The sequence below is a fragment of the Ixodes scapularis genome, unplaced genomic scaffold, assembly GCF_016920785.2.
Source record: "Ixodes scapularis isolate PalLabHiFi unplaced genomic scaffold, ASM1692078v2 PGA_scaffold1__304_contigs__length_218370807, whole genome shotgun sequence".
In the NCBI taxonomy this organism is placed as follows: Eukaryota; Metazoa; Arthropoda; class Arachnida; order Ixodida; family Ixodidae; genus Ixodes; species Ixodes scapularis.
The window spans coordinates 155,289,465-155,310,743 of NW_024609846.1; the positions used below are offsets into that span (position 1 = coordinate 155,289,465).

At 50.9% G+C, this 21,279-nt stretch overlaps 1 protein-coding gene across 1 annotated transcript in view; it reads left to right on the top strand.

Moving 5' to 3' along the window:
• The window catches only part of LOC115310062 (neprilysin-2-like), a 56,824-nt gene that overhangs the window by 6,882 nt on the left and 28,663 nt on the right, over nt 1-21,279 (top strand). The window lies entirely within an intron of this gene.

Sequence of the window (21,279 nt, forward strand, 5' to 3'; positions counted from 1 at the left end):
GTGCATAACTTCAGCATTATAAACTTCATTGTTAACAAAAAAAAACAGACCAAGGGAGTCATTTAGTTCACAAGCGGAGTACCTTTCGGGAAAAAGGCTTTCGCGAAAGTGAGCTCTTTAGGTCACCAGCCCAGTTTGCCAAAAATATATGAGGAGTTTTCTGAGAAAGAGCTCGCACAGCTCTTCGCTGGGGTAGGGGTCTCGGCAGTTAACATACCATATCAGCGGGGAGTCCATAAGGTGTGGAAGCACAGCGCTAGAGAGGACCTTGCAAATCCTTCCACAACCACGAATCTCTGCCGACTGTAGAGCCCTCTCGACAAACGTGCAGACAAGCTTGCACAGCCAGATAGCTTCAGGTGGTGGATAGCTGAGTCCTCCTTGGTCAAGGCTAACCATGGACTGATATGCTCCGTCATGTGATGCATTTCCCTTAAGTTGCGCTTGCATTCAGGACACGTCACCTGCAAAGTTTAGCGGGTTCTACACATTAGCCTTCCTTGCTTTCACTGAGAAATTCTTATTGCTTTGCAAGGTTGAATGTTTCAGCTAATTACTTTGAAATTACGACAATTTCTACAAAAAAAAAGTGGCCACCTTTTGTTCGCAAACGAAGACCAAGTAGCCAGCCATGTAAGTCAGCGGTGCGAACTCAAGTTCGGAAGAGACTTTATTGTACTTCATCAACTGCCGGATTTCCTGTTTCGCGAGTGGAGTTTTTCACATTTAATCGCCGTCTGGCACTCGGAACTAGAACGGGCATTTATATCTCCGGCAGCTTCCAAAATGCCAACACAAACCACACACGCAAGCGCAGAGTGACACTACGATATTTTCGCCGAGCACAGCGGTGCATAGGTGGGAGGAAAGCGAGTTTTGCTGCCTTCTGCAACCGCGGCAGCGCCTCGGTATCGGCGAAGCCAATGACAGGCAGATATTAGACCGCGCTGCCCCCTCTGCTAAGCGTTCCACAACGAAGAAGTTGCTACTGCGCCTGAGCGCCGATAGCCTTCACTTTTTAAGTTCCCGTTATCGTAGCGGGTTGCGGAGGGCCTTGCGGGACGGCGAGAACGATCTACGAAAACCCCCTATTTTATCTGGGTAGCGGAGCAAGAGCTTGGGCGCCTTCTCTATACTCCGTTTCAGCTTATGTTGTACCGCAGCGAAGGCTGGAAGCGCGAGCTCATAGCGTTGACAGCTGCCCTTACTGCACGAGAGCTTGCGCCGCCGAGATCTGCCCCAGAGCAAGTAGCTCGCGCTTACAGCCTTTCCTGCGGTACAACATCAGGTGAAACAGTGTAGCTTTCAGCTCACAAGACCGCTCACCGATGTGCAGCGCCCCCACGGAAAATGGGAGAAGTTCTCCTCTCAGCGCGCCCTTTTGTTTTCAGAAGGACATCGGCAAGCCGCACCAACAGGGGGATCGAGTGGCCGTGATATAGCAATAGATATATTAGAGTGCGAAAGACATGTCGGAAGAAAAAAAAATTTCCAATGTCCGTCAAGTATAAAGCACATGAATTGGCATAGCCTGAAACTCACTGTGGGCGAGCCATAAACAAACAATGAAAATTCTAATGGGAGTCCGACAGGATTCAACATTCCTAAGCATTCCCCGAAATACATTTCTGCAGGAAAAGTAGTCTGTCTAATGCAGTATTCATTGACAGGCACAACGAAAGCAGATTTCGAAGGTAAAGTAGCATAAAAAAAAACATATTTTAGCTCGTGAAAAAGCAAAACGGCATTGCGACATAAAATAGCTAGTTTTCCATACATGGTACACAACACATCACTCTGAAATTTGTCGAACGAAAGCTAGACACAGGTACGCAGTGTCCTAAATAGGAGGGAGCAGCATTGAATCAGTGCATAAATAAATCAATAAATAATAAGGTGTAAGGGCTTGGTGTCATCAAGATTCTTATGTCATATACAGTCATGTCTCGTTAACATTGACACCTACATTCAACAAAAATATTGTTCATGATGCGAGTCGTTCATGATGACGAATCAAAGTCAAGTTCGCAAATAAGAAACAACAAGCGTTCCGCAGAAGCCTACCATAGCATATCCATGCCTTTGACCTGCGAACCATATTCTTTTTATCGCAATCATTATGCATACTGAAGATGAAGCGGAAAAGGAAACTTCAATGTGTTTTTTCAGATTTTTATATATTTGATTTTGCATTGCTAGGCGAAATGTTAAATGTTTCGCCTTGACGTGGATTTTCTACTTACTGCTGAGCAGGGCGATATGCCTAAACAAAGTGTTCATGTCATCTGAGCCCACTAAAACATTGCAAATTATCCATCCCTTGTCGAGGTAACCTTACAATGCCATTTTAATCGCAGAGTAAAAAATAAAAAACTGGGCATTTTGACTTGGCTTGAATGGGATAGCACAAACTTAAGTGGCATCGAAAAAAATATGCATTGGATCTCTTGTCAACATTTCAACAGGTTTGCCTTGCGAATCATGACGGCGAATTTTCACTTGTAGACAACAATAATATAACACTTAAATCCTGTTTCGTCCTATTTAACTGAAGTTGCACTTTCTAACTAGGAAAGAACTGGCAGTTCTTATAGGGGCCGGTAGTAGATAATTTATAACGGTGATGGAAGCTGTCGAGTTAATTTTGAGGAAACAATGTCCTCACGAATATTCTTTTTTTTAGCTCCACGCTCCACTGGGTGCTTGCTTCGAGTTACATAAATTGGGTCACTTGGAATTCAATACAGAACTTGGTGCTTGGCTTTTTGTATGTTTTCCCATTGTCGGGGCACCAGAGAAGACATCAGTAGCTTCCGTAGGACATCACCTGGTCACGCGAGAGAAGAACAAGAGACATCAATTGGATCATCAACAACGCGCTCCCTTGGTACATTGCAAAAGCGTCCAAAATGAGCGGCGGACAAAATATCACCATAATGCACTGTAGCGAATACAAGAGAGCGGTGGAAATCAGTTCGTCGTATCCACGGATCGTTTCGTTTGCATGCGACGTTTCATCGACAATTCGTTTCGTTGAAAAACTGCCCGCGTTAGCTTCCACCACGCACTTTCATACCTTTTGACGTTTTGTAGAGCACAACGCTGCTGTCCTTGTAACAAACATTTTTAGTCTCTCCTGGATTAGATGGGGGTGGGGGATGGCTTCTATTGAGTTACGCACTTGGTAAAACAAAATACATCGCAGCAGCACGTATTTACTGATACAAGTTCCCACGAAACAACACAGTGTCGACGAAACGGGTGTAGTAAAAGTGCGGATCGTGTTTTGGTGTTTTCATGAAGTATACTTCGACGAAATGGTACGAACCAGTAAACTTACCTTCTGTTCAAGGAAGGCCACCTGCTTTGACCGAAGCTACCGCGCAGAAAACTTATTCCAGCAGCGAGCCGATCTACGTGCCGGCGTTCACCATCTAGCTGCTCATGAAGCGGCCGTTGCGTACAAAGCGACTGCGTGCGACCACGCGGGACCGGCGTGACCCGAGGACGCTCGCCGCCGGCCGGCGGGTCGGCGCCATAAATATCGTGGCCTATGTCACGAAAAATATAAAAGTTATTTAAAAATATTAATTACCCAAAATGGTCTTTAAACATCTCAATTTTCGGACGAAGTATTTATTCGCACAACCTGCATAAGTTCAAAATATCTTATACAGAAGCGCCGCTGCGCGTACGGCATTAGACGCACCTATATGGGCCGCAAATCGGCTTCTGTGTCCTTTCTTTGCGTTTACTATATTACTCCATGACTACGCCGCTTTTATGAAGACAAAGACGGTCGTTTTGACAAAAACCCGATGTCTGTCAATTTGTCAGCGCCGGAGAGAGAGGGAGAGGTTGGCGTGTGCTGACACCAGAGCTTCGCACCAAATGGAGCGTCGCATGTGTGTAGACCAAAAAACATCCCCACACACCGGTAACCGTCGCCTCCTCCTTATCCCTCCCTGTCCCGCGTTGGCAAACGAGAGGCACCGCTGGGTTTTTGTCAAAACGAGCGTTCTAATGCTATCGCATTACAAGACACCTCTAGAGCTATCGTTGGATTCTGGCTTAACTTACGAACATTTCGCTTCGTGAATACGGATGTGGGCGTATGTTTTACCGTACGCACTTCTTGTCATAAGCTTGTTTTGTGATTCTGGCCTCGGAAGCTTGCGCAGTGATTTCTACGATCTAGATTGTTTATTATCTACCCGACAGCATCATTCCGACTCGGTCCCACTTTCTGAAACATGGCTTAGCAAGAACACGAATGACAACTTTAATAGACCTGGATATTGCGTAATGTTTAATTATCATCAAACGCAAGATGGAATGCCTTTACTTGCCAGCAGTAACGTCCCTTGATACTTTTTTACAAGTAACGAAAACCAATTCAAATGACAAAGCACATTTCCCTGGAACAAAATGGAGTCATTCAGTTGAGTGTTCTGCTATGCGCCACCATTCGTTTTCTAAAACCGGCACCGTCACGCAGTTAGTGTTTCAAAGAATGTCGCTACTTGTAGGAAGCTCCTATCTAGAAACTTTAGCTGGCAATAAAATTCCTAGATTACGGCTTCATATAAGTAGTGACATTTTTTGAAGCGTCGACTGCGTGACGGTGCAGCTTTTAGGAAGCGAATGGCGGTGCACAGCAGAAGACAGAAGTGAATGACGCAATTTTTGTTCTAGGGAATGTGTTTTGTCAATTCTATCGGTTGTTTCGACTTCTAAAAAATTATCAAGGGACTTGAACTTTACGTTGTTGGTTGAGCGGGTTCAAGTACTCGGTCATTAGGCGTGCACAGCGTACTTTCTTTTAAAACTCATTCTTGACATCTGTCACGATTCGTTGTGGTCGTCAATAGAAATGGGCTCCAACCTCAGGAAAGACACGTCAAGCTCCGAGATTTTATGCAGAACTTCTTTCCTATTTTTATATTTTGTTCCTTTTCCTCGCGCTCGGACGCGCGGCACCGGAGCTCGCACGAGCCACACGAGTCGTCTTTTGCGGCTCGTCACATGCCGGGGTCTTAGAAACTGTCGACCTGACAGGCGACTGGTATACATGTTAGAAAGCCAGAGGGTCTTTGATAATAATGAGTGTGGATGCCGCCAAGGTCGATCTACCCTTGACCACTGAGTGCGCCTGGAAACTGTGACTCGCGAAACATTTGTAAACAGGCAGCACTGTGTTGCAGTTTTTTTCGACTTAGAAAGGGCATATGGCACAGCGTGGAGGTATGGGATTCTCCAAAACCTGTATGCCTGTAATATCCGTGGCCATATGCTGAGATGCATAAAGGAATATCTGATGGACAGGACTTTTCAAGTTCGTCTCGGTTCAGTCCTATCTGATTTCTTTGTTCAAGAAAACGGAGTCCCTCAAGAGGGTGTTTTAAGTGTGACTTTATTTTTACTAGCAATGAATTAACTTACACGACTGCTGCCACCTTCAATTACATATTCTCTTTATGCTGATGATATACAGATTTCATCATCCTCTTGTAACCTTTCCAGTTGTGAGCGTTAGTTGCAGTTAGCCATAAACAAACTGCCAAAGTGGGCTGACGAAAATGGGTTCAGATTCTCTGCTTCAAAAACGGTCTGTGTGCCTCTTTCTTTTTTGCCGCGGGTTGTCTTTGGATCCATCCCTGGATTTCAATGGAGCCCTTATCCCAGTTAGAAAGGAGCACCGATTTCTTGGTGCAATATTTGATAAAAAGCTTAACTTTATTTTCTACCTTAAAGCGCTGAAGCAAAAATGCCTTCAGTCCACAAATCTTTTGAAAGTGTTATCTCACAAGTCTTGGGGGTCTGATAGAAAATGTATCCTGCAGTTATACAACGCCTTTGTACGATCCCGTCTTGACTACGGTGCAGTAGTGCATGGATCGGCTCGGCCCTCTACCCTTAAAATGTTGGACCTGGTTCACCATCTTGGCTTGCTACTGGCAACAGGAGCCTTCCGGACGTCGCCCGTCCTCAGTTTGTATACAGAATCCAATGAGCTGTCCCTGAACAAACGACATATATATTGTCACGGGTGCTGACCAAAAGAACGAAAAGAAGACGACGACGACACTGCTGCTGGTAACCCTTTTCCTGTCTCTGAATTTTCCTTACGTAGCCGATAAATTGCGTGTTTAAACAGTACATTCGGCGGTTAACAACTAACCGAACGACATAGGATCTTCGTGAGCAAAGGACCTCCTGAGGGGAGGCCAGGACGTCAACAAATATGACCTCGGACATCGAGTCATCGAACGCTCTCATGTCCATTGACATGGATGAAGCACAGGCAAGCACATCGACGATCATCAAAGACGGCTATGAGATTCCACCCATACACTGCGCCGCTGACACAATGAGCAGTTCCTCATCGACAATTGTGTCTACTAACGACGAGTTGCACTCCGACGACGGTGACTACGAGGTCGTTCATGGCAAGAAAAGACGAAAGACAAGCCAGAGCTCAGCATCGCATTCTAAAGAGAAGACCAACCTACAAGTCGGATTTACAGTACTGTACATGCCAACTGACACCAGCAAGGTTGCATAGCTCAGCAAATTTAAACTGACTGACTACCTGAACAACGTCGCACCAGACATGGTTAGTGTAGTTCGTATCAACAAAGCTCGTAATATCGCTGCGGTTGACGTTAAAAGGCCTGCACTCAAAGCCGAACTCCTGAAGCTAACCAAGCTATGCGCACTGCCGGTGCGTGCTTTTCTACCTAGCGACCGCACAAATTGCTATGGCGTCCTTCGAGACATCGACCCTGACTGCACAGAGACCGACATAAAAGCGCGACTACAGTCAACCGCCTCCATAACGGAAGTGAAACGCCTTGGCAAGACATCACCCGTTGTGCGAGTGTCGTTCGCAACAAAAGTAGCTCCTCAACATGTCAATGTCGGCCTTGTAAGAACGGAAGTAATTCCCTACCGAGCACGCCCCTTGCAATGCTACAGGTGTCACAAATTCGGCCACATCGCAGCTGCCTGCGCAGAAGAAACCCAGTTATGTTCTCGGTGTGGACAATGCCACAAAGACAAGTGCGAAGCCAACCCCTGCTGCGTCAACTGTCATGGAAATCACGCCTCCAACGCACCTGAGTGCCCAGTGAGGGCAAGGGAGGCAGAAGTAGAGAGGTACAAGTTAGAGCATAACACCACATTTCGTGAGGAAAAAAGTGCTGTGCATGCAAAAAGACAGGCAAACAAAACAACGGATTCAAACAACATACAAGAATCTAGCGCCTCCGCCAACAATACTCTGCCTCTGACTGCTCAAGACTTTCCACCTCTTGAAGACGTAGAGAGCACGCCTGCAAATCTGGTCACCGATAAATGTACCGCAACAACTACAGTACCAGTTTCTAGGAAACCTTCGTTTTGGGACAAACCACACATCAAAAACATCACTTCACATAAGACCTCCAACGTGCACATGACGGGACCTAACCAAGAAAGTGGAACAAAGACTGACTCTGTGTTTAAAGCCATAATCCCACTTATGTTCACTGCTCTTCGCAAGATACTGGCCACAACGTCGCAGACATCAACACTTCATCAAGTGATCAAAGCCGTCCTCACATTAAAACCCATTATTGCAATGCTATGCTAGAGCGTTTCCAAGAAAGCCTCACTTGTCAGTACAGATATTTTCTTCACTGTAACTCAAAAGCTAAATGGCATCGAACAGATGAGTCTGATCATATTGAAACTGAGTCTGTTGCAATGGAGTGGAAGGAACCCTGTTCATCACAAGCCCACTACAAATTTATGTGGTATACGCTTTGTAAAACGCTCTCATCAGATAATTTAAGGCACAAACACCTCATACACCAGTATGAATCACAGATCTCAATGCTGCAGGACAGCAATTTTCCACCATTCGCCTGCCCACACCAACTCATCCACGATGGGAGACATTAATAAGATGACCACCAAGCATCTTTAACCTCTCTCCTACTCAGTTTTTCAATGGAACTGTTACGGATTGAGAACGCGACTCCCTGAGCTCCGCAAACACCTATCGGACAACGCCTACAATGCAGTAGCTCTCCAAGAACCAAGAATATCAGCCGGCGACATGCGCATTGCGGATCATGTAGTGTACGCCAGCAAACCACATGTGGCAAGAGGGTTTCCGCGGGCAGCACTACTAGTGCGTCGAGAGTTGCCACAAAGTGAGGTGGACCTCAATGATTTATGCACTGAGAGTGCGGAGTTCGTGGTGGTGACGGTGGAATGGGGAAGACGTCCACTCACCATCGTCTCGGTATACGTGGCCCCTAACGCACCCTGGGACACCCATGTACTTGCGGACATTCGAGTCCGAGCCAAGGGAGACCTTATAGTAGCCGGAGACTTCAATGCGCACTCGCAGTCTTGGGGAGACAAGCAAGACTCCCCACGGGGACGGGAGCTACAGGCAACGGTCGAAGCACTTGACCTGAGGAACATCACAAGTGGGAGCCAGACGTTTATCCGCCCTGGAGTGACGGGAAGCGTGATTGATCTCACCTTCACAACTTGGTCCCTGAGGCTCAGTGCAACCCCTCAGGCGGACAGCTGGGGGAGTGATCACCTTCCAATTGTCATTGGAAGACCGCCGAAAGTCCCCCTTAGGACTTGCCAGATAGTCGACTGGGACCACTACAGGACACTGCTTGGAGAAGCACTAGAGGGGGGATTTCCCTTCAATTCAGAAACACTGTCGCGCGTCCTCAAAGAAGCCACCCGTGAAGTTAGCGTGTCATTAACACGTCCTAACCCTGACCTCGAATGGCTTAAATTCCGAGCGAGAAGACGGCGAGCCCAGCGAAAGTCATGGGTCACCGGAAAACCGGAGGATATCCTGGCCTATAGGCGACTGGATGCCAGATTCAGGAAACACGAAAAGAAACTGGCGCGCCGACAATGGCGTCTCAAGTGTAGTACTCTAGACAGGCCATCCGGAGGAAGCCGGGCTTGGAGGATGTCGAGAACACTGGCGGGCCGCCCGATTCCCCGAAACCCAGTCCTAGGAATGGCCGTGGCCATGAACCTCCGGCCAACGGACATGGTAGAACTCCTCGCGGATACTTTCACTAAAGTTCCGTTGGTACAGACAGTGGGACCACCCCCCCCAAAATTGGGACAAGTTCCGTCATCCCACGGCACCTCTGATGCAACAACCGGACACCGACTTTACTCTGCACGAGCTGCAGTACGTCCTTGATTCTCTTCCCAGAAACCGCGCGTCACCAGAACCAGATGGAGTCACCAACCAGGCCCTGAGAAACGTCAACGAGTCGGCACTCCCAGCGATGCTAGCTCTCATCAACAAAGTCTGGAGGACAGCTAAGCTGCCAGACCCCTGGAGGGTAGCAACAACGATACCACTGCTGAAGCCCGGCAAGCCCCAAGACCAGCTAAGCTCATACAGGCCTATCTCCTTGGCATCATGCCTCGGGAAAGGGATGGAGCGTATGGTGCTACGCCGTCTTGTTTACCACCTAGAAGGGGCAAGGGCTTTACCGTACTGTTTTTCGGGATTCCGTCACCATCGAAGCACAGTAGATGCAATGGGAGATATCGTCAGCTTACTGGAAGAGGCAAAAGCGCAGGGTTGGTCGGCGGTGGCCGTCTTTCTGGACGTCCGCAAAGCCTTTGATGCCCTCCCCCACAAGGCCGTCATATCAGCTCTACGCCGTTTCGGGTTGAACGGACGTCCACTGAAATACATTTGTGCGTTTCTTAGTGAACGCACCATGTGTGTAAAGGCAGGCAACGCGGTGAGCAACCCCCGGAACATCATCCTAGGAGTTCCCCAAGGGAGAGTTGTTAGCCCGCTACTCTTTGCTTTGGCCATCGCGTCACTCCCAGCGGCGGCAAGGGTTGGAGAAGAGCCGGCGTACCCTATCAGCATGGCCGTCTATGCAGACGACGTGGCACTCTGGTCCACTGCCCCCAGCTACAGAAGGCAACGTATGGTATGCGCTCTCCAGCGAGCCCTGACAAATGCAGTGTATCGTCTCCACCAACTGGACTTGGCAATATCAGCCGAAAAAACGATTGCGCTGTGCTACGCTCCAAAGAGGCCAAGCAAGTTCATGCCCACACTATGCATTGGGAACACTCCAGTGAAACTGGCGAAAACGGCCACATATCTTGGCGTCACGTTGGGGCCCAGCAATGAGGGAAGTTCTTCAAAAGATGCGAACCCATACAAACATCCTCCGGATGCTCGGCGGAACTACTTGGGGAACCTCATCTCACATGATGCTGCAACTGTATAGGGGGCTCATACTGGCCCGCCCATTGTACGCCCTACCTTTCGCCACACTGAGTGCCAACCAGCTCAAAAACCTTGAACAAGCGCAACGCGCGGAGTTCCCCGCACAGCCTCGTCTAGACATACGCTCACAGAATCCAGGATTAACTCTGAAGGGAACATCATGCAAGAACGGGCGCTGGGTCATCTGACTCGAATGAGCAACTGCGACTCGACCATCACGCTCCTATTGAGGATCGCCGAGCGCGCTGAATCAAGACTAGGAGCGCACCTCTGCACTCTTGGTGACATAGCTGGCACACCAGGACCACTCGCTCCACTCCCAGAGCTGCACAAAGATCCCCACCCCCTGCGGATCAGCCTACATATCCCTGGACTGCGGTTCAAGAAGAACGTAGCACTGGTCGTAGCAAGGCAGCTCACGGAAGACCACTTAGTTACCCAGTACGATGGGTGGACCCGAGTGTACACCGACGGATCGGTGGACCCCTCCGGAGGCACAGCAACAGCAGCGGCTTTCTTCGAGGCAGCAGCTGTGGGTACCAGTGAGCGCCTGGATCACCAGGCATCCTCCACCACGGCAGAGCTAGCAGCCATACGGCTCTCCCTCTGGGGTATTCGGACAGGCTGCACACAGGCTTTACGCTGGGTTATCCTGAGCGACTCAAGATCAGCCCTCGAGCTGCTATTTAGGCTCGAACGGGCAACGCCCCTGGCCCGTTCAATCGCGCAGGATGCGGTCGAGCTTCAGCAAGAAGGCAACAACATTGCCTTCCAATGGCTCCCGAGCCACTGTGGCATTAGAGGCAATGAAGTCGTTGATTTTCTAGCGGTGCGGGCTCACAAGGACCCCGAGTGCCCGCTTTCAACCGTTCCCCGCTTCTCAGACGCAAAGCTCCTTGTGAGAAGAGCCATCGCCCTACAGCACCCGGACCCCGTAGTGGTGGCGGGTGCCTTCCCAGCTCGAATACCGCGCGGCTTCGACCGCCAAACTGCCGCAGTAATGCACAGATTACGGACAATAAGCGCCTTCACCCCGGCGTGGATAAGTCGCTTCAGACTCAGTGTTGACCCCATATGCCAGACCTGCGAGGAAACGGCCGACGCCGAACATCTCCTCCTGCACTGCAGTGATCACGAAGAGGAGCGCACCAACCTCCGTAATGCTTTTTCCCGCCTAGGGCTACCTAGTACCAACTTGGAAGAACTCCTGCGTCCAAGAGCCTCACGAGCTACTACGGACAAGGCACTCAAGAGTGTAGTCAGCTTCCTGAGGAGCGCGGAACTCCTCGAGATCCTCTAGGACTTCCAAGAGATCTGGGTTGCTTGCGGCTCCTCGGGCTCTTGGAGATCTTACATCCAGAGGTTTTTGGGAGTTCCAGGAGTCGCGAGTCAATACTCTGAAGAAATATCCTTCCCCCTTCCCCCTCTCTCCTCCTCTATCTCTTTTTTCCCTTAATTCCCTTTCCCATCGACAGTGACAAGTGCGCCCAGAGCGTAACTAACAACAACGTCGATTTCCTAATAAACATCGCTTCAACAACAACAACCAAAAGAACAATAAATAAACAGAAAGAAATAAACGTTTAATGTGGCGAACTTGTGCCAAAAATGAAAGGGTACAAAAGATAATAACAGAGTGTCGCGGGCGTCGAAGTCGGCGTAACAGCAGAGTCGAACGCTGGGGCGAGACTAACTCCGGTTAGCCTCGCGGATCCCCTTATGTACATGCGTAGGCTTCTGGAATAATTGGCATAGAAAGTTAGGCGCGTAGAACAATCGGACCTGGCGAATCTGAAGGAAGGGGTCCTTCAGATTTGCCAGCCAGCAGAGGGAGTGGTAGTCTGTGACCACGCAAAAAGGACTTCCATACAAATATGGGCGAAACTTTGTTATGGCCCTGACGACAGCGAGGGACCCCTTTTCAGTAGTTGAATAGTTCCTCTCCGCGTTAGACAGCATCCGACTTGCGTATGCGATGACTGGCTGTGCGCCGTCCTGCATTTTGACTAGTACCGCACCCAGTCCGGTGTTACTGGCGTCGGTGTGAACCTCGGTTTCAGCAAACTGGTCGAAATGGCCAAGAATCGGGGGCGTATGCTCGTCGAATGACCTCTGGTGTTCTTCTGTCCACTCGAACTTGACGGCGTCCTTCGTGAGGTGTGTCGACGGTGCGGGCAGCTTGGCGAAGTTTCGAACAAAGCGCGTGTAGTAGGCACAGAGTCCGAGAAATCTTCTCACGGCCTTCTTGTCAGCCGGCGGCGTAAATGCAGCTACGGCGCGGGTCTTCTTGGGGTCAGGTAGAACACCTTCGTTGTTCACGACGTGGCCAAGGAACCTTAGTTCCCCATAGGCGAACCGACACTTTGTTGGCTTGAGTGACAGGTCGGCGGTCTTGTTGGCTTGAAGCACGGCTCTAAGTCGTCTGAGGTGTTCGTCGAAATCTCGTGAGAATACCCCGACATCGCCCAGGTAGACGAGGCAGCTCTGCCATTTCAGACCTGCCAGCACGGTGTCCATGAACGCGCTGGAAGGTGGCTGGTGCTGTACAAAGTCTAAACGGCATCACTTTGAATTCGTACAGTCCGTCGGGAGTGACGAAGGCAGTTTTCTCCTGGTCACGTTCGTCGACTTCAATCTGCCAGTAACCACTCTTCAGGTCCATCGACGAAAAACATCGAAAGTGGCGCAATCGGTCTAGCGTATCGTCGATGCGGGGGAGCGGATAGACGTCCTTCTATCCGTTACAGCGTTCAGTCGACGATAGTCCACGCAGAACCGCAGGGTTCCGTCCTTCTTCTTTACAAGTACGACCGGGGACGCCCATGGACTTCTTGAAGGTTGAATGATGTCGTCGTCGAGCATGTCCTGAACTTGATCTTGAATCACTTTCCTTTCCTTTAAGGAGACTCCATACGGCGACTGGTGGACAGGGAGTGCGTCTTCGACGGTAATAATGCGATGTTTCGCCATTGGTGTTTGGCGAACTTTCGATGTCGTGGCAAAACAGTCACTGTATTTGGCGAGGAGATCAACCAGTTGCCGGCGCTTCGGAGCTGGGAGCTCGGGGTCGATGTCGAGCGGCGGCGGTGTCGTGCACTTCTGCTGTGCCGACGAGGTTTCCTCGGAGATTGCGGTGACCACGGCTGGCGCCTGAAGCTCCTCGACGTGGCCCACGTTGGTACCCTTTGTTAGGTGCTGCGGCTCCTCCCGAAAGTTGGTCACAAGAACAGTTGTACGTCCTTTTTGGATATCCGTCACGCCTCGTGCGGCACCGATTCCTTTTTCGAGGAGCAGTTAGACGCTGCCTTCCAGAAGAGCTTCACCGTTCATGGCTGCGTCGGTTATGACGGGGACGAAAACACTCGACCGCTGCGGTAGGTTCACATGGTCGGCGATAACTCGGATCGCGGTTGACGTCGTGTTGGTCTCAGCCGGCGGCAGGACAGGCTTTTGCAGCGTCAACTGATTTGCCACGAGGTCGATGGCGGCGCCGTGCTCGCAGAGAAAGTCCACTCCGAGGATATCGTCCCTCGAACAGTCCCGCAGAACGACGAACTTCACAGCCCTACTGAAAAAAACCATTTCAAACTCAAACGGGTGGCAAACTGGTAAATCAAACGGGTGCAAACTTGTCGACCCGTTTGGAGCAAACGTGATTATGGGATGCGGGTAGCCGTTTGAAACGGTACCCGCTCGGAACGGTACCCATTTGGTACAGGTGCCCGTTTGATACGGGTGCCCGTTCGACCTTGCACGTGACCAGACGTTTAAACGTGCCATTCGAATCGGGAAATTATGCGCTAGCCCTAAACGGGGATCGTCTGGTAGGTTGGTTATCTTAAACTTATTTAAGACGTTCCGAAGCTCATAAACGTATTTATAACACGGAGGAAACACGTAGAACAAATGTGCTCACGTAGGTGCTTGCAAATGGACAGGAAAAAAGACACAAAAGATTGTTTTCAATTCTCCTCAAAGTTTATTACGTCTTCTGTAGACAAGTACAAACGTGCAAGCGACCTGTGAAATGTGAGAGGCACTCTAAGCTTTTATAGAATTGAGAAGATAGCAAACCAAACAAGAACCGAGGTAATTCTAGACCATGAAGGTAGACTTTCGGGAAATTATTCGCCCGGCTGCCGCGAGAATAGTGGCTGCATAAGTAGGTTGCAGTGCACTTACCACAAAAATAGCGGACTTGAAAGATGTAATCCGTGATATTTGTCGACACGGTCAAAGCAGGACAACCACACAAACACAAATGAGAGGGAACGGCTTCTTGGAAGTTTCAACACGATGTGGCGCACAAGCTGTCAGTTGCCGAAATACAAACAAACCGCAAGAATTCCTGACTTCTTTGAAGATTCGCTTGTTGCCGGTATAGACGTAGGACTTTTCGAACACGGATAGCTGTGGTGCACATCCAATACGTTGTCGAGAGACATCCTAATAAGACCGCAGGGTTAGGCGACAGATCGAAGCAGGTGGATGCGCGAAGTTCGAGCTAAAACTGACAACAAGCAGACAAAAAAAAAAAAAAGCGGCTGCTAGGCGCACCCTTTCGGATCTCGATCCTTATCAGCGTGTAGCTCGCGCGCGGCTGCAGGTCACGTGACGGGTGACAAAAGAGGAGGGAGGGGGCGAGGACCACAGGGACAGCCCCTCTTTCTCTCGCCAGGCATTCCAGTGAAATGTGTTTTTGTAACCTAAAAAAAAAAAAAAAAACGCGCGCTCGCGCGCGCGCGCGTCCATTTTGGTACGTTCGAACCTTTGAAATGGCGGCGGGGCGGCCGGAAGCTCGGCTTGCACCCGAGCGAAGAAAGTACTCAGCGCGAGCTCGTAGTTTGACTACTGCAACGGCGGGCGTGCTCTCGCAATGCTCGATGCTCTTGCAGCCGCGTGTACGCGGGCTACCTTCGCTGCGTCTTCGATTACAGTGAAACGGAGTCTAGACGTACATTCTTTCACGCGGTCGCGTCTTCTGCGAGAGAAATTCGAGCTGAATAAGTACATTGAGGCAACAAAGATGGACAAAGTTTTAAAGTTATGTGAAAAATATCGGCTCACCAACGTCGCGCGTTTACGTAAAACAACAACAAAAAAAGGTGTTAGCTTTAGTTGCAGTATAAGCGAACATCAGCGATACTGAAATATAAATATAATTATTTGCATTACGCGGACGATCTGAAATCGATGAACCGGCGCTCCCAGCCTTCCGGAAACATTGGCTGCCACGGCTGAAACGCTAGGCGTGCCCACGCCGCCGATCTGTACGTCCAGTGTCAAACGGGCTAAGGAGAGCCGTTGATGAAACCGGTACAGTTTGCAACATGGTCGCCGGTTTAAGCAAACGTGCGACAACTTTGCCCAAATGAGTCACCCATTTGCCCAGACGAGCGACCCATTTGCCCAGACGAGCGACCCGTTTGCCAAAGGAGTGACCTGTTTGTCCAAATAGGTGACCCTTACCGCTCATTCACACTGGAAGCGGATCCGCGTTCGCAAAGCGGTTGCGAACGCGGTTGTATAAAGATCCAGTGCAATTGCACGCGCGCTCGATGACATCAAGTGCGCGTGCAATTGTACTGAATCCTTATACAACCGCGTTCGCAACCGCTTTGCGAACGCGGATCCGCTTCCAGTGTGAATGAGCGGTTATGGCTCATACGGGGGACCCCTTTGAGCCATACGGGCGACCCCTTTGACAAACTGGTGACCGGTATGGTTAAACTGTTACCGGTATGGACCCGTTTATTTTCATATGGGCGGCAAATGGTTTTTTTCAGTAGGGAGGGCACGTCTCACCGTGGATCTTGACCCGAGCAGTGCATCTCCCGACTGGTGTGATGAGGTGCCCTCCGGCAATTCGTATTTAAGGTCCATCCCACGGCGTGGTGACTTTTCGAAGGCAGCGGGAGAGCCTCCCACCCAAGACTGAGTAGTCTGCTCAGGTGTCTACGACTGCTGATGCGTCGTGGCCGTCGATGACGACGTTTAAGTTGTTGGACACCGTGACAAGAGCGTCTTTTCCGACGTTCGTGGAGGATCTTGGCGTCGGTCGTCTTCGGGAACCCCGCCTCCAGGGGTTGCCGCGCCTAGTTGCCCCGGCGTGGAGCGAAGGGCGACAGGCTTGCACGTCGGGGTTGGTGCATCGGCGAAGCTGGACGTCGGGGCGAAGGCGACCGGAACTCTCGGCGGGACGCAGGCTCGTGGGACTGATGTCGTCGCAGGTAATCGTCGATCTCCCGAGGGCGTTCACCATACCGGGGGCGCGGGTCGTTTGGGTGGAGTCCGCGCAGCCCGAGTCGTCGGTATGGGGATCGGCAGTACACGTGGTCAGCTTTCCCGCAGTGGTAACACAGGGGGCGTCGGTCGGCCGTCCTCCGGACGTCTGTCTTCCTCGACGCAGGTCGGTCTGGGTGAACGTGAACGTGCGCCTGATCTTCCTGTCGTCGGGAGTACTGCGGCGTTGGGGTGTCTCTTCGGGGTGGCGCCGTGGCTTGGCGGGGAGCTTGCGGCGGTCGTCGGGCCATGACAGCCTAGCTCAACGTCGGTTCCTCCGGTGCCACCGGTGTGACGGTACCTCTGGTTGGAGCGCCCGATGCACTTCTTCTTGGACAGCCTCGGCGATGGAAAGGGTTGGTGGACGGCTGGTGGTTGGCAGCAACCTTCGCAGTTCCTCCCGGACGACCTCTCGGATAATTTCGCGGATGTCCGTACAGGAGCGTTTTCGCCGCTAAGCAGCGCGGTTGCAGTGACGCTTGGATGGCGCTGGTAGTGGGAAGCGCGCGCTTGGAGGGCGCGCTCGATGATTGTCGTCTCCGTGATGAAGGCGTCGACGGTTGCCTGCCGGGTTGCGGACGAGGCCTCTGAAGATGTCGTCTCTCACCCCGCGCATGAGGATTTGTAGCTTCTTCTCGTCTGTAGCCCGAGGGTTGGCGCGGGTGCTCAGGTGCAGAACGTCCTCTACGAAGCCGGTGACGCTCTCGTTGGGGTCCTGGGTCCTGGCTTGCAGTAGGTCCTCGGCTCTCTCTCGGCGGTGGTGGTTGACGAATGTAGCCTTCAGATCTGTCTTGAAAATGTCTCACGGCGTCAAAGAGGACTCATGGTTCTCGTACCATTGCTTGGCGGTCCCCTCAAGCGAAAAATAGACGTTGTGCAGACGCTGCTCGTCGGTCCAGCTATTATGGCGGGCAACGTGTTCATACTGGTCAATCCAGTCTTCGACGTTTTCGTAGAGTCCACCGTGGAAAGGGGCAGCCGTCCGCGGTGCGACGAGCATGTAGATGACGGGAGAAGCGGCGGGGGCTTGCGACTGGTTGGCCATCGTCGTCTTCTTCGGCATGGGCTTGTCCGGCAGCAGACCCAATTCAGTGGACTGACCTCTGGTACGACGGCTTCTTCGGACTCCGAAGAAGCCGTCGTAGCCTCTTCGGAGTCTGAAGCTGCGCGCGCGGCAATATCTTAGTCTAACATATGCTTACAACATTCTGGCCGACCCCCAGCATCCGACGTACTCTCCGCTTACAAGGTCAAGGTTCTTTCGCCTTTCTTAAAATAAACCAAGATTTGTGACACCGTTAAGCTTCCGTATTGAACATCTTCGCACTTCTCTGCACCTTCCTCTGGACCAGGTCGGTCTGAACGGAAAGTCAACAGAGCGAGTTGAATCCGACTGGTCTCTCGCGAAGTTCTACAAGCATGGCATTTCCCATGCTGTAACTAAACAAGAGTTTGGTGGACTGCAAACTAAGTATGATGGTTATCTTCATGTTTATACAGATGGTGCCAAGACCTCCTCTTTTGTCGGTTGCGCTGTGTATTGTGAAAGCTTCTCCAAGGTTCAACGAGTTGATTGTATTGCCAGCATTTTTACTGCAGAGCTCTATGCGGTATCAATGGCGATCGAATGCATTATCAATAGAAAAATACTGAGGGCGGTCCTGTTTGTTGACTCTCAAAGTGTGATTCTTGCAGTTTGCTTTCTTAAATATACTAAAAATATGCTTGTACTACAGATTCGATATAAACTTAGCTCTGCTTTGCATGGAGGTCAAAATATAAAATTCTGTTGGGTACCCAGTCACATTGGCATACAAGGCAATGAAGAAGCCGATAAGCTTGCAGGGTCTGCCTGTAACCTTCCACAATCTCTGTCCTGTTTACCCTATCAAGATATCAAGCCCTTGGTGAGGTCCTCGATTCTTCATTCTTGGCAATTGGAATGGGGCATGGAGAGCGATAACAAGCTTCATGTTACCAAACCGGCTTTGGGTGTTTGGGAAAGCTCTTCATGCAAGAGCCGACTTCATGAAACGTTGTTGTGCCGTCTGAGAATCGGACACTCATTTATAACCCATAGGTATCTGCTTTCGGGAGAAGATCCATTAGTCTGCGATCAGTGTGGTGATAGGCTCACTGTCTTGCATATCTTGTGGTTGTGCCCCGGCCTTGAGCCCAAGCGCCGCATTCATTTCCCTGAATTTTTTTCAATATCATACCTCATTTCACCCTGCTCTCCTTCAGGGAGAGAATCCTCTGATCTCTTTTAAACGAGTAATAGAATTTCTTGGTAGTGTTGGCCTTTTACACCGATTTTAGCTTCTTGGTTATCCGTTTGTAAAACCCGTTTTATAGTACAATGAAGACTAAAATTTGTTTGGCGCAGATGGCCTCGTAGCTATTGCGCCATAAACCCCCAAAATCTTCTCTCGTCACCAAGGAGCAACTTTTCTTCTTCCAGATGTGGGATCACGATGAATGCCTGGTTCAGCGTCTGTCCGTCAGCTGTCGCTGTGGCAGTAGCCTCGCCGAGGTATGTGAGCGATTGACCACTTGCACCCTGGAGACGGATGGACGAAGGTTGAATCAGAAGGTGCAACTGGTCGGCGATGGAAACGTTGATGATACTTCTCATTGCCCCCGAATCCAAGAAACCTGTCAGAGGCTGTCCGTTCAGCTGAACCTGAATCGTTTTTGTGCCCACTGCTGCGCCAGATGGTACTCGCCGAACTACTGATGACCTCTCGTAGGCGTTAGTAGGCGTCAGAAGCATCATCTTTTCGTTTTCCTGCGTCGGTGCTGCAGTGGACTCGAAGCGCAGTTGCCACTCAAAAACTTCTGGTGTGAGTTCCTGCCGACACCACCTGACAAGGTGGCCACTCTTCTTAAAATTGAGGCACAGCGGACGAACTTCCGGGTGTCGAAACGAAGAACGCCGATAATCCTGCGAAGATTTTGATGTGCGTTTAGGCGACGCGTGCTGTTTCTTTTGCTTCCTGCGTAGAGAAAGTGGCTGCTGACAATGGCCGTCGTCCGCGTTCTGACGAGGCGGCGACCGGTCCTGCTTCGAGAGCGGGCCCCGCAGGGGGCACCTGTGAAAGCAGGTGTTTGGAGAGTGGCGTCTCCACGGACCCCGAGCCATGCGGGTTCGCCCGCCCACGTCTGGCTGTGCGTGGCTTTCCCGTGTCCGGGGAAAAGGGCATCCTGGTGGTTGAGCCGAGCCCGGGGTAGGTTTGGACCCTTCGGGGCCCCCCGGGCGAGGCAATACACCACTTCGGCCCCCGCTTCCCGTAGACGGGAGTCCTGGCTTGGCCCGACCAGGATGATTCAGCCTAGTCGCCACTTCTACTATTCCATCCCTTCTTTTACCTTTGTCTTTTCCTTCTTTTCACTCTTCTCATTTTCTCTTCTTTCCTTTTTCAACTCCTTTGGCGGCAAGGGCTAACCTTGGGTGGCGACAGACTCCTCGTCCAAAACCACACTTGGTTATAGTACCTGGGCAGTGCTAATAGTCTAACGGTTCCAGAGAAGCCCTTTTTGTTATGGTCCGTTAACTATTCCCTTGTTTGGCTCCGTGGTGGCCGGCACACCACAGGTTCTGAACACTTTCCGCCTCTTATGGCTCCCTCTCTCTCTAAACCCGGTTCCAGGCAGGCATCCAAACGGCCCTGTCCGGAACAAGTCATCGCCAAAGCACCAGAAACAGAACACTTTGTTAAGTTTTTTGTAGTTCACTCTGAAGACAATCAACGCCCTGCCGCCAAGCTGTCTCCGTTCATTGTTGCCAAGGTTCTTGAGCATTTGATCGGACACTCCTACCAAGCAAAAAAGTTGCATTCTGGGGACCTCCTGGTTGAGGTCACCACACAAGAGCAAAGTGTGGCCATTCAGAAGATGAAGAGCATCGTGGAGACCTCAGTCACGGTAACACCGCACAGGACTTTGAACACTGTGCGTGGTGTCATCTCCGAAGAGGACCTGCTAGATGTAAGTGAGGATGAGATCCTTGAAGGCCTACGAAACTCGGGCGTCATTGCAGTAAAGCGGATTATACTTCGCCGCGAGGGTCAGGAGATTCCCTCAAAACATCTTATTCTTTCTTTTGAACGGCACTGTCTCCCAGCAACAGTAAAGGCAGGCTATCTGAATTGCCGTCTCCGTCCTTATGTGCCGAACCCCCAAAGGTGTTTCAGGTGCCAAACGTTTGGGCATGGGTCCAGGAGCTGCCGTGGAAGAGAGATCTGCGCCAAGTGTGGCAGCAACGAACATGTCGCAGACGTCTGTGAAAGCACTGTGTGCTGCTCCAACTGCAAAGGCACCCATGCAGCATACTCCCGTGCCTGTCCCCTGTGGAAGCAGGAAAAGGAGATACTGTGTTTAAAGGCTAAAGAGAACATTACATACCTTGAGGCCAAGAAACGCTGGTCATTCCTTGCACAAGGCTCGTATACCGACGTGGCGCGCCGGGGTCCTGCGCCGCGTATGGAGTCGAGGGCAACCCAGGTCTTGCTTGAAGACCTGGCTGCCGCCCTCAGGACCCCAAAGCCTACCCAGGGGCAGCTGGCTCCCTTTCTTCGCGGAGAGGGTTCGCGGGCTGCTCCCACATCCCAAGACAGGCAAGCGCCTGCTGCGCCTGTACAGTCTGCACGGTCTCCTACCAGGGAGAAAAAGCGAGGCCCTCGGCCTCACTCCCTGGAGAGACTGCC